General features: G+C 55.5%; 1 protein-coding gene across 6 annotated transcripts in view; it reads right to left on the reverse strand.

Annotated features, from left to right (window-relative positions):
• The window catches only part of TRAPPC9 (trafficking protein particle complex 9), a 601,443-nt gene that overhangs the window by 93,328 nt on the left and 495,951 nt on the right, over positions 1-12,164 (reverse strand). The window lies entirely within an intron of this gene.

A 12,164-nucleotide genomic window follows, 5' to 3' on the forward strand; every position in this document is an offset into this window, starting at 1 on the left:
GACAAGGCAAGAAACAACAATTGTTGGAGAGGATGTGGAGAAAGGGGATCCCTCCTACATTGTTGGTGGGAATGCAAGTTGGTACAGCCACTCTGGAAAACAGTGTGGAGGTCCCTTAAAAAGTTAAAAATAGAGCTATCCTATGACCCAGCCATTGCACTACTGGGTATTTACCCCAAAGATACAGACGTAGTGAAGAGAAGGGCCATATGCACCCCAATGTTCATAGCAGCATTGTCCACAATAGCTAAATCGTGGAAGGAGCCGAGATGCCCTTCAACAGATGACTGGATTAAGAAGTTGTGGTCCATATATACAACGGAATATTACTCAGCCATCAGAAAGAATGATTACTCAACATTTGCAGCAACATGGACGGGACTGGAGGAGATTATGGTAAGTGAAATAAGTCAAGCAGAGAAAGACAATTATCATATGGTTTCACTCATTTATGGAACGTAAGGAATAGCAGGGAGATCGGTAGGAGAAAGAAGGGAAGAATGAAGGGGGGGTAAACAGAAGGGGGAATGAACCATGAGAGACTATGGACTCTGGGAAACAAATTGAGGGTTTCAGAGGGGAAAGGGGTGGGGGATTGGGATAGGCCGGTGATGGGTATTAAGGAGGGCATATATTGCATGGAGCACTGGGTGTTATATGAAAATAATGAATCATGGAACATTACATCAAAAACTAAGGATGTACTGTATGGTGACTAACATGATAAAAAATTTTTAAGAAATAAAATAAAATAAAATAAAATAAAATAAAATAAAATAAAAATAAAATACAGGTGGACGGTGGGGAGAGGAGGCTGAGAACCAAGGTTCCTTGGCAGTGCACAGAGAAAATCGTGGTCCTCAGGGGCCTGCCTGCCCCCACCTTCTGAGCAAGAGAGTAAAGTGCTGAGCAGGCCATGGGTTGTTCCTTACCCAAGACTGTTCTCTGCATCTTCTTTCCTGGTACCAGACAAGTCCAGGCCTCCTGTGAAATGTTCTTTCTTAAGTGACAAGGCCTGGCAGTACACTGTTCCTGTCCCATCAGCACGGAAGCACCTCCCGCAATTCTGGGAAGGCCCCTGGCCCACAGACCTGCCCTGTTACAGCCTGTGCTGACCGGTGTGCCCCAAACCCGGCACCTGTCAGTCACGCCACCTCAGGCAAGAACACGGACGTGTAGGCCGCCTTCTTCCTGGCAACCCGAACAACCCGTTTCCCATTTGCAACCTGGGTCCCCATGGGGCGAGTGGCAGGGGGAGGTCCAGAGATCAGCACACGGTCACTCAGAAGAAGTTTCCAAATCTCTCCTCTGTTTTGGAAAGAGCTAGAAAATGTACCCTTGTGCTTGCCTCCATCTGATTCACCACGGGGCCTGAGTGAGTGACTCAGAGGCTGTCTGCTACTCTGCCAGCAGAGGCTGGGAAGGAAGGACAGAACCCAGTTCATCCTGAGTTACGAGAATGACGAATCCAAGGCAGTACTCACTGAATGCCTGCTGAATGAACAAACAAACAGATGAAGGAGTGAATGCACAAATGAACAGGTCTCTAACCACTGACCTCCCCAAGGGCATGACTTACTCCTAAGCTCCAGGAAATGGGAGGCAGGCTGCCCCACGAGGCTGTGACTATTTCCTTCGGGGTCTGCAGTGGTCAGGAAGCAGGGAAGGGGTCAGGAGCACACCTGGCAAGAAGTGGTGAACGGAGGGTGGGAGAGAGCACGGTGTGCGCACTCTGAGGACCTGAGCAGTGCCTCGACCACGGTGGCCCTCCATGGCTGGGGTATAAGATGGTAGAGCTGGGGACCAACATGGGACAATATGAAAGAGAAGGCAAAGGGTTCTTGCTCTGATTTTGTTATTTTCATTTGTAAATGAGACTGTAAATATTTAATATTTTTATATTGCAGCTATCATGTGATTATTGTAATCATGTGTAATTATCATACACATACACACATATGCATATTATATATAATTATGTAACAAATACGCAAACACGCAATCATTGTTTTGTTGGGATTCTCAGAGCAAACGGTCTCGCTGTGAGGGTCATCTGAACTAAACTGCGGCACCGGGAAAAGGAGCACGTCCGCTTGTGCTTTGCCTTTGAGCGTCCTGGGGTAGAGCACTCATCACCCTCCAGCGGCTCGGCAGAGCCTGGGAGAGCTCAGGGGGCTCCCTGTGCTCGGAACCTGCTGACATTGGGAGGTTTCCTGCGCTCCCTCCATGACTCTGGAACGTCAGGGACTGAAATCACCTCATTCTCTCTGAGTCAGAATCGACAGGGCCAGTGTGGTAGCCTGGGACCTCAGATCACAGATGCTGCCATTGATGACACTTCTAGCTCAGCTCGGAGCCAGGCCTGGGTTGGGGTCCCACTCCGCCTGGGCAAGGATCCCACCCTCACCAGCCTCATCTGCACCCGGGGCGGGGGGCGAGGGACGATGGAAGGGGGCACATGGCACAGCGTTCTCAATAAAGGGTCGCCTGTCCAGGCACCCAGACTCCAACCTGGCCCCTCTGCTCCCTCACTATGTGAGGAAGGAATTCAGCCTCTGTGGGGCTCAGGGGATGCTAAGAGTCACGGTGATCCAGCAGCTACCCCACGAGGAGCGTTCAGCATAATGCCCGGCACACAGGAAAATCGTTAACAAGCACTACCCTGAGGAACTCCTATCCTTTCTCCCTTCTGGTCGAGTCTCTCAGGAGACTCACTGGCAGTGGTGAGTTCTTGAAGGAGCTAAGCAAAGGGGGGGCCAAGTGGGCCCCGAGGCCGGTGCTAAGAAGCATGCTGGCCTGCACCTCCCCTCTGCACATTACGCCAGCCTGGCCACCACCCTTGAAGCCAGGCTGGCAGGGCCCCGGCCTCTGCACGGCTCCCTGGCTCCCGCCACGGCGAGATTAATCCTCTCCTCTGCAGCTGGCCCAGGGCTTCCGAGGTAGACATGTCAATCATTAAACTATTATTTGTTCACGTCTCGGAGAGGCGGGAGACTTCGCCTCCTCCACAAACATGCCTGCAAGACCATCAGGCCTACCTGGTTACCCTGTAACCGGGAGCTGGCCCACAGATCAAAGATGAATACATAATAACATGGGCCCAAAGATTCGGATTCTGGGACCGGCAGCCTCAGGTTCCACGTGACAATGGTGTCCCCACGCTGCCGGTCCAACCGGGACCTCAGACAGTGAACAGCAGCCTTTCCCGACCTGGCTCCTCGATGTGGCTGTGTGGTGCTCACTAAGCATGCCGATTCTGAGTGCCACGCCTGCCGTAGCGAGTAGGAACCCTTCGGGGGTGAGGGGTCAGAACCCCTGTGTCTACTCTTCCCGTGACTGGCACGCGGCCGGCCCGGCACCTGCATCCTCCTGGGGCAGCCGCTGAGAAGCCCCATCAGGCACAGGGCACCCAAGAGCTGCTGGAGAATGAGCACCCTCTTCCCCGGGAAGGAGCTTGGCCCTGGAGCCCGGGGGCCCACCTGTGACAGGAGCCATGCGACATGTGGTCCATGGGGCAGAGAAAACCCACAGCTCCTGAGGCGACCACCGGGCCACCCTGCCCACCAGCAGGCACAGCCAGCATGGGCCTCGCACAGAGTCAGCCGCTGGGAGGCAGGCTGTTGGCGGAAACACAGGGAACTTGTAGGTCCCTGCGTCCCTGGGCTGCATCAAGGATGAGAGGCGGCGGTGTGGACAAACAGGAGGGACTCAGTACATACTCAGTAAACGCAGTAATACCTTCCCTCTCTATCCGTCCTCACTCCCGTGTGGAAGTCCCTCCCAACCCATCCTCGGCACCTCAGGGATTTGGGAATTTGGGGAGCAGGTGGGAAGGAGGGCTGCAAACACCGGGCAGGGCTGCAGATCCAGGACTGAGCTGGGAGATCCCAACCTGGGGGCAGAAACATGCCTAACTTCAATGTGCCTTTTCTAATTGTTACCATGTCCACCTGGGACATTCTCATGACCAGTGCCGACCCTCGAGGCTGCATCCTCAAGCTGCAGACAGACCCCAGAGAGCCCTCAGCCCTCCTCCCACTATTGCCCCCAGCCTCTGAGACCAGCACGCAGGGAAGTGAGCCCACCACTGCTGACCGAGGCCAGAGACCCTGCCCTCCCCTAGGCACACCTGTAATTCAGGCCCACAGCAAAGTGGGCAGACTGGGAGTAGAGGGGGCTGGCAAAGGGATTTATGACTTTCTTTCCTCAGGAGCAGCTGCAATGACCACATCTGAGCATGGTCTCCATTTGTAAATGTGACAGACTTGCTTTCAGAATTAATTTCTTCTCATGTCAAAACCTGGTGCCTGCCAGAGAAGGCCTGGGGGGAGGGGAGGAGTGGAGAGAAAGTGCAGGAAAACCAAGTGAAGTGAAAGCTCACAAGCGTGCATTTCCGCACGCACTCTCCCGGCCTCCTGTGCCTACCCCTGCACTCATCCCGAGAGTCCTCTGCTCATTCATGAACTCACTTCCCATTCAGAGGCTCCCTGAGTGCCTGTGATGAGTCTGGAGCCGTGCTCAGTATGGGGACACAGGAGTGATGCAGCCACGCCTCTGCCCTCCAGGAGGCGAGGGGAAGCAGGGCCAGAGCGACAGAGTGCGGGGAGGAGCACAGCCGAGAAGCCCATGGAGCGTGGGGCAGGGGTGGCTGGCTCAGACAGACGGGGTGCCCGTGCCTCCTTTTGAAAGGCGAGCAGGAAGGTGCGTGGGGCGGTCCAGGCAGAAGGAAGAGCAGGTGCAAAGGCACAGGAGTGTGAGAGTCCCACGTTTCTGGAAGCCGTGTGTATGTCAGTACGGCAGGAGGAGAGGCCAGAGGCCAGCAGGGGGTGACCAGGCCTGGCCCTGGAGGCCCCACTAGCCTGCTTGCACTCCAAGGACAATGGGAGCCCGCGGGGATCAGAAGTGGGCAGGTCTTTAGAAATCCAAGCAGGGGGGTATAATCTGACTGCCCTGTGTAAACAGGGAACTGGACACAAGCTTCAAAGCACAGCCCGACAGCAGCTCTGAGAGACGGTCCCCGTTTTACCTCTGCTCCACAGCCCAGGAGATGGAGGAGCACATGGGGAGCAAGGGGGACAGCAGGAACCCCACCTGCCTGCTAACACCAGTCCCGTGCCCTGGTATCATAGCTGCCAATGGCCTTATGCAAGGACATGCCAGCCAGGGAGGCAATGGGGGTGCCATGCCATGTCCCCCGAGAGTCAGGAGTGGGGCACAGGGTCCCTTTGGCCATCTGCCACCTCCCAGCCAGAGGTGACGTGTCTGTCCCATCAGGAAAGTGGTGTGAGTGCTGTGGGCCGCCCATCAGCCGCTGCCCCGGAGCCTGCAGCTGGGTGGGTGGGGCAGCCTGCCCCAGTGAGGGTGAGAAGGGGCCAAGTGACCTGCCCCGTGGGCCCCTGCCTTTCAGCTGTCCTCATCTGGCCGCTGAACAGACAACGGTCCCAAGGAAAGGAGGCCTCGCCACCTCAGAACTGCTCAAAAAAGGCTACTTTTAAGTAAATCCACATACACGTGGGACCAGTCACAGCACAGTGTGGAAATAAGGTGTGACTGGGGTCTTTGAAAGTGAAATGAAAAAAAAAAAAAAAAAGGATGAAAACAAGTTTACTTGAAGTGAGTTAATAAAATTCAGGTTATATTCACCATAGGTAGCGAATCTTTAAAAGAGCAAAGACTTTGGCTGTGATGACATTTTCTGGGGCTTCTCTAACCGCTGTGAGGGAGCACAGTGTGACGCGTCCACTCTGCACCCGGCAGCCACAGCACGGGTGGAAAGAGGAACATGTTCCCATGGCCCGTGGAGCCCTCCCGGAGGTCGCAGCTGTCTCCCAGAGCCTGGAGCCTTCTCAGGCCCCTGCGGGCTCTGCCCCACGGGCCCTCCTTTGCCCAGGGCTGGGGGTGGGGGGGCGTCCAACGGCAGCTCTCCTGTTCTCCTGTACAGTTTTCACCTGCTTCAAGAAATTCTGCATCTTCTCCAAGATCCATAATGGGCTTTGCAACTGATTTACATTTTCTCTGTGCTCTATCGTCAGATGTTTATAAGCAGTGGACAGCTGGGAAGGCCCTGGAAGGAGGGTGGCTGTGCGGGGAGGAGGTGGGGAGGGGTGTGCGTGGGAACCCATGCTGCTGTGATCATCACCTGTCACACAACCTGCACCAGGAGGGGCCTGAACACCAAAGGACATTGCACCGAACATTCCAGAAGCACCAGGAGTTCTGCCCAGGCCAGAGCTGGTGAGCAGAGCTGCAGTATGGGTCTGCTAATGCGGGCTCACAACCCACTACGCTGCCATCACCCCCTCACCCCTTCCACACACTGCCCGCATCCCACCTCACAGTCCGGGCTCATCCTGAGTATGAGCTCAACCTCATAGGGTATGAGTATGAGCCAGTAGGGCTCATCCTCAGCCCTAGTCTCCCTAGGACTCTTCCCTGTTTCTGCTGAACTTCTACCCCGAATTGTAGCCCTCACTCACATGCTGCTTCCTTGATAAATTCTCCCTGCTCAGCCCCACACAAGGCACCGGGAGCAATCCCTATCCACAACACCACAACAGGGATGCCAAGGCCAAGACAATGGATGTGAGCTTCTCTAGGGCTGGAACTCCCCCATCTCCCCCTGCCCCATCCCCCAATACCTGCCACCCCAAAGTTCAGGAAGTGACCCTGACTTGAACGGAGATGCCCCCAGGTGGAACCGGATGGCTTCCCTGAGTGCTGGTTCTCGGCACATGGGAGAGTACTCACACGGTGCCTTTCTCAATCGTCAAGCCCAACCTGCTTCCATTTTCAGAAGCAGCGATCAATACTGTTCATTGTTCTAATGACCCACAGAGACATTTAGTGACAGCAGGGCTCTCTAGTGCTTACTAAGCAAAGCTGAATTTCTGCATAATAAAGTTCATGCTTCCAGAAATGGAAAAGGTGTGTGGGTGATAACATGCCACCGCTTCAGAAAGCAGGGAAATTAATGCTTCCTTATAATGACCGCACGGCAGGTCTGGCGTCTGAAAGAGGGAATGACCAAGCTGAGACTGTTGCGCCTGCAGCTCTCGTCCTTGTGCCTGGGGAGTGAGTACTGAGGGCAGCTCTGTCCCCACGCAGCCAGCAAGGTGCACCTGAGCTGCTGAGGACACATCCTTCATCTCTGGACTTAGCCCAGTGCCTGGGACCTACAGCAGCACCGAACGCATGCTTGCGGTGTGAACAACTGAATGAATGACGCTCCCAGGCTGTCCATGGCTATGTTAACCAAGTTTATCTGGTTTTCTACAGAAAAACTCACATCTTCCTCAAATTGAGAACAAGCTCATGAAAACCACCTGTTAATGACAATACAGACTGTGGTCCTCATAAGACTGTCACCGGGTTCCTGGAGGCGGAGGAAGGTAACATGCCCCTGGGAGCTGAATGTCACTCCCGAGTAGGGCACACGGGGGCTCTGACTCTCCCACACGTGCCTCTGTGCTCAGTGAGACCCCGAGGTGCGTCCACACGAGAGGTGAGACGTGCACGCCGTGGGGGACACAAGCCCATGATAAAACACAGAATATAATATTCTTACTGTGGCTTCTCAAATCTCCAATGGATTTTTAACAAAACTTGGCCCAACAGATTTAAACCAATCTGTCTCATACCAAATACGGGGTCTAGAACAGAAGGTCCAATCAGAGCAATTCTTCCTGCCTGTCCCCCACCCTGCCATTCGTTCATGTCAAATACTATGGTGACCTCTGAGCTCCGATCGTAACTGCCCTGATGGTCTAGGAGACCCCAGATCCTGTGTTAGACCCTGGGCCCAGACTTTGCTTCAGAAATCACACACCAAGTCCGTCTGTGTCTGGAGCCTCATGCAAAGTGCCACGAGGGGCTAGGAAGCCAAATAGCAGATGGATTGGGGCCTCAGGAAGATCATAGAAACATGCAGATGAGTAAGTGCCACCCTGAGTGGGAGGGGGGTGGTCTCTCAGGGAGGGCAGAGGTGAGGACCTGTGCGTGGAGCTCCAGAACCTCAGCTGGGATGGGGCTGGACACAGGAACACCTGCCGATCGGGCTGGGAGAGGAGACCACTGGGCATCACCACGGACAGCGCTGGCTTGTCACTTAATGTCTCTGCAGGGGGTGGAGACGGAGATGGCTCTGCCCACAGCCCTCTACTTCCTCCTGCTGTCATGACCATGTGCCACATTCCTAGCCCCCGTCCGCCTCCGACCTCCACCATGGTGCGGCCTGTTCTCAAGGGCGGGCCCCACCCACTCCCACGGCCCATGAAAGTCTTGCTCCCCTGCATGCAGACTGAGCTCTGTCCTACACCATGGAACCAGAGTCACCCACCTGCTCCACACCAGCTGTGTGCAGGCCGACTGCTCGACTCCAGAACAAGGCCTGTGCTGACTTGTCCGTATTCCCACCATCAGCTTAGGTTGGAAGGAAAGTAAAATTGGCAAAAGAAGACATATATGTTCACAGCCCACCTGGAAACACAATCCAGGGCAAAACTCACTGATGGCTGGGTAATGAGCCTTCCTCCTGCTCCGGGCCATCAGCCTTTGCCCAGCCCCTGGCCTGGTCTTGCCTACACGGGGCCCTTCAGTAATTCCGTCACGGATATGGATTGAGAACCTTCTATCTGTCAGGCATGGCACTTAACCACCTCTGCTTGTGCTGGGAACTGCCCCTCTTCCTACAGAGCTCTCCCTGGAACAGAATCTGCCCCTATCTTGACCACATCCCTCCCTCCCTTCCTCCCCCTGATGAATTCTGATCGAGGCCAAGCTCCTTCTGTGCTCCGTACTGTACATAAACTCTCCCGTATCCTCAGATTTCCGAGATCTGCTGACATTCCCCATCCTTTGATGTGACCTCACTTCCTGTTTCACAAAGTTATAGGGGCCACCCGTGGGACCCCTGCATCTTCCAGCTACAATGTACATGCCCCAACTGTAACCAGACTCCTCGAGGTTCCTCATCGCCTGCTGAAGTGCTGCACAGCCTCCTCACACCAGGGCCACCTGGAAGAGCTCATGCCTGCCCATGAGACGGTCAGCTCCCTGGAGACCCAGGCTCTGAGCCTCTCCTGCGTGTTGCTCTGTCCCCAGCCCCAAGCTCAGGGAGGTTTGACAATCCTGGTGACATGCTCACGGCCACCCAATAAGCCAGGCCTGGCGCTAAGGGCTGAGGTCCAAACCCAGCTCTCTCCATCACAGCAGGCCACACTGCCTTCAGCGTGACTACCAGCCCACCCCCTTGTCCCCCGTTTCTGGCCCGGAACTGGGCTCATGGTGTGCACTCAGGAAGCAAGTGCACGGAGGGCAGGAGAGCCCCAAGCTGCTTCCGGACGAGGCCGCAACACACAAACCTAATAGCCTGCAGGTCCCGGGAACAACGCGGCTCACGGCAGCGCAGGCGCCATGCAGGCAGGCAGGGACTGGCTTTCGGCACCTTCGCATGGCTGCCCTTCTGTACTTGCTGTCCAGCCTCACACAGAGGAGAGCTGGTCTCCATGGGCACCCATCCTAGACCAGAGGGGCGTGGATGTGCCTCGAGTCCTATGGCACTTAGGAACCAGGGCATTCAGAGAAGCAGTTTTACGGCTCTGAGCCCCGGGCTCCTTACGCGACAGAGTGAGGGGGTCTCGTCTACCTAGCTGTCCGGCCTGCGGCCACCATGTTATACTGGCGCGTTGCTCTCACGCCTGCGTGAAGCAAGCTCTTTATCGAGGACCAGCAAATTCTGGGCGAACCAGAGTGAGACATGTGTAGGAAGTGGTCAACTCTCTGGAAAAGGGAATGCAGATGCTTGTTTGCATGGGGGTTTATCATTAGATTCTCAGGAGTCCTCAACACAAGATAACTAATGACCACTGTCGTGTCTGAGCACATCTCCCTACGTGGGAGCACAATGTCATAGAGGTCACGTGCACACGCTGCCATTTCAGTCTTCCCCACCCTCTCCGGCGATGGGACTATGGTCCATCTGCAGATTCCAGGACCGGGTTCTGCACGCAAAACAACCAAGCCACACTCACAGAGGGAAAAGGTTCAGCGGGGAGGAGATGGCAGGCACTTGGCCCCCAAGGCTGTGCTCCTCTTGATGGGCTGTGATTTTGGAAGACGGGCGATGCCTGCATTTCTCTGCCCCAGCTGGAGTGACACACGTCCACCATCCAGGGAGATGTGGTGAACTTGTTGCAAGCTAAGGAGCTCGTCCTCTAATGTAACTGCCACCCCTGAGAGCAAAGGTTATGCGGCTGTTTTTTTCCAGCTGTTGCACTGGATCGACGGTCCAGGGACAAACCATCAGCAAAGGGCCTTGGGGAGAAGGCTGTTGTCAGGAGCTGCCTGAGAAAGGTCAGCAGGCTGAGTCTTTGAAGTTGGCTTGACTGTTCAAGGTCTGGCTTCAAAGCAGTCCGGAGGCCAGTGCCACATTAAGGACTGGTTCCTTCTCACATCTTCAAATGGGACGGAGCTATTTTCCCCCCAAACCTCTTAGTACTGCAGCCTAAGCTGACCCACATTCGCTTCCAGACATTTTTTCCTTCCTAAGAAATTGAACAGCTTAATTTCAAACACTTTCCCTTAAGCATGTGTTCTGTGTTTGTTTAGCACATTCGGAATAATGCAGGGAGGACAAAAACTGAGGGTAAAGTACGGCAAGGCCGATAGCCTGCCCCTGTCTGATGGAGGCCTAGGAAGAGGGGCTGGCCAGGAGGAAGCAGACTGGGTTCCAGTCCCACCAGCACAGGACCCCAGCATGACATGCAGGAGACGAGGTGACGTTGAGGCCCATTCACACTGTGATCCCACAAGAGCTCTTGGCTCTAAGTGTCTCCCTGTACAGCACGCCTCCAGCAAGACTGTCGTTGAAGGGACAGGGAATGAGCCTCAGAACAGAAGGACGGACCCAAGGTCACTCAGATCTGGGAACCGGAGCCTCTACACCCAGACCTGGGTCCTTCCTGCTGCTGCTGGCTCTCAGCTGGGCTGGGGACAGCTCACACACAAGCTCCCGTGAGCGACAGCAACTGGAGGAGGCTGTCAGGCTGCCTGGCCCACCTGGCCCTCCCCCTATTCAGCTGTAGGGGGCCCGGAGGACAGCACAGAGGTGGTGGCTATCCCGCCTCGAGGGAGCACAGCCCATTCTCCACCCCCAGCTGATCGGCAGCGCTGTGTCGAGCAGTTCCGGGGAAAACGACCCAGATTCAGCCTACTTTATGGTGTTTGATTTGGGGCAAGTAGTCAAATGTGAGCTTCTCCGCCTGCCAAAGGGGAAGAGTCTGTGCCTCTGGATGGTCCCCAAATGCTCACCCCAGAGGCTGTAGGGAGGGCTAGTGTCTGCCCCCAAACCCCCTGTGCCGGACCACCCACCATCCCTCAGGGCCCTACTGAGATGCAGACATGTGAAGATGACCCTTTCTACTCGGCCTGCCCTCCTTCCACAGCCCAGTTTGCCGGGCTGACATGGTCTCATCTGGGCTGGGACACCCCCACAGCAAGGACAGATGGCCCAAGGGGCCTCCCCCACCTCCCAGCAGGTACCAGAAGCAAGGAAGCCCCCTCCTCTGACCAGGAAGCTCCCAATACCCCACTTGATCCCGGAGCCCGGAGGCCAACCCCTGTTCCCCTGTCTCAGCAGACGCTTCCCGAACTACTGACAAGACGTCCGATGGCTCATCTCCGTGAGAAAAAGCTGCCGGAGGTGAACTTAACACACAGTGGTGGAGCCAACAAGTGACAAGGCTCCGACGTCCCCTTAGCTCGGAGTCCCGGGCCTGCCTCAGTGCCTGTGTTTGAGCTTAAGGACAGGCCTTATTTCCCTAAAAAATGCCTCGCAGGGCCACAGGAGAAAAGCGGGTAACAAATAGCTTTATCACTGGCTGGCTGTTGATCCTCACAGTCAACACTGGGTCTTACATCCAGACAGCTGCTGAAGTCACACAGCTGGGACTGAAGCCCTTGGTCCACAGGGAGGTTTAGGTGGGGGAGCTGGGGCCACAACCCAGGAGGAGCTGGTTGCTGCCGGTCTCCCTACCCGTGGCTGAGCAAGGGGATGGCCTCAGCGTCCTGCCATCAGCTACATTTCTCAGTGCAACTGGGCACCCACCTCGTGTCAGATCTTGCGAGATGTCCTTGCTCCCTTCCCGCAGAAGCCACGCTGTACTCAC

This window comes from Ailuropoda melanoleuca, chromosome 9 (assembly GCF_002007445.2).
Source record: "Ailuropoda melanoleuca isolate Jingjing chromosome 9, ASM200744v2, whole genome shotgun sequence".
Lineage (NCBI taxonomy): Eukaryota > Metazoa > Chordata > Mammalia > Carnivora > Ursidae > Ailuropoda > Ailuropoda melanoleuca.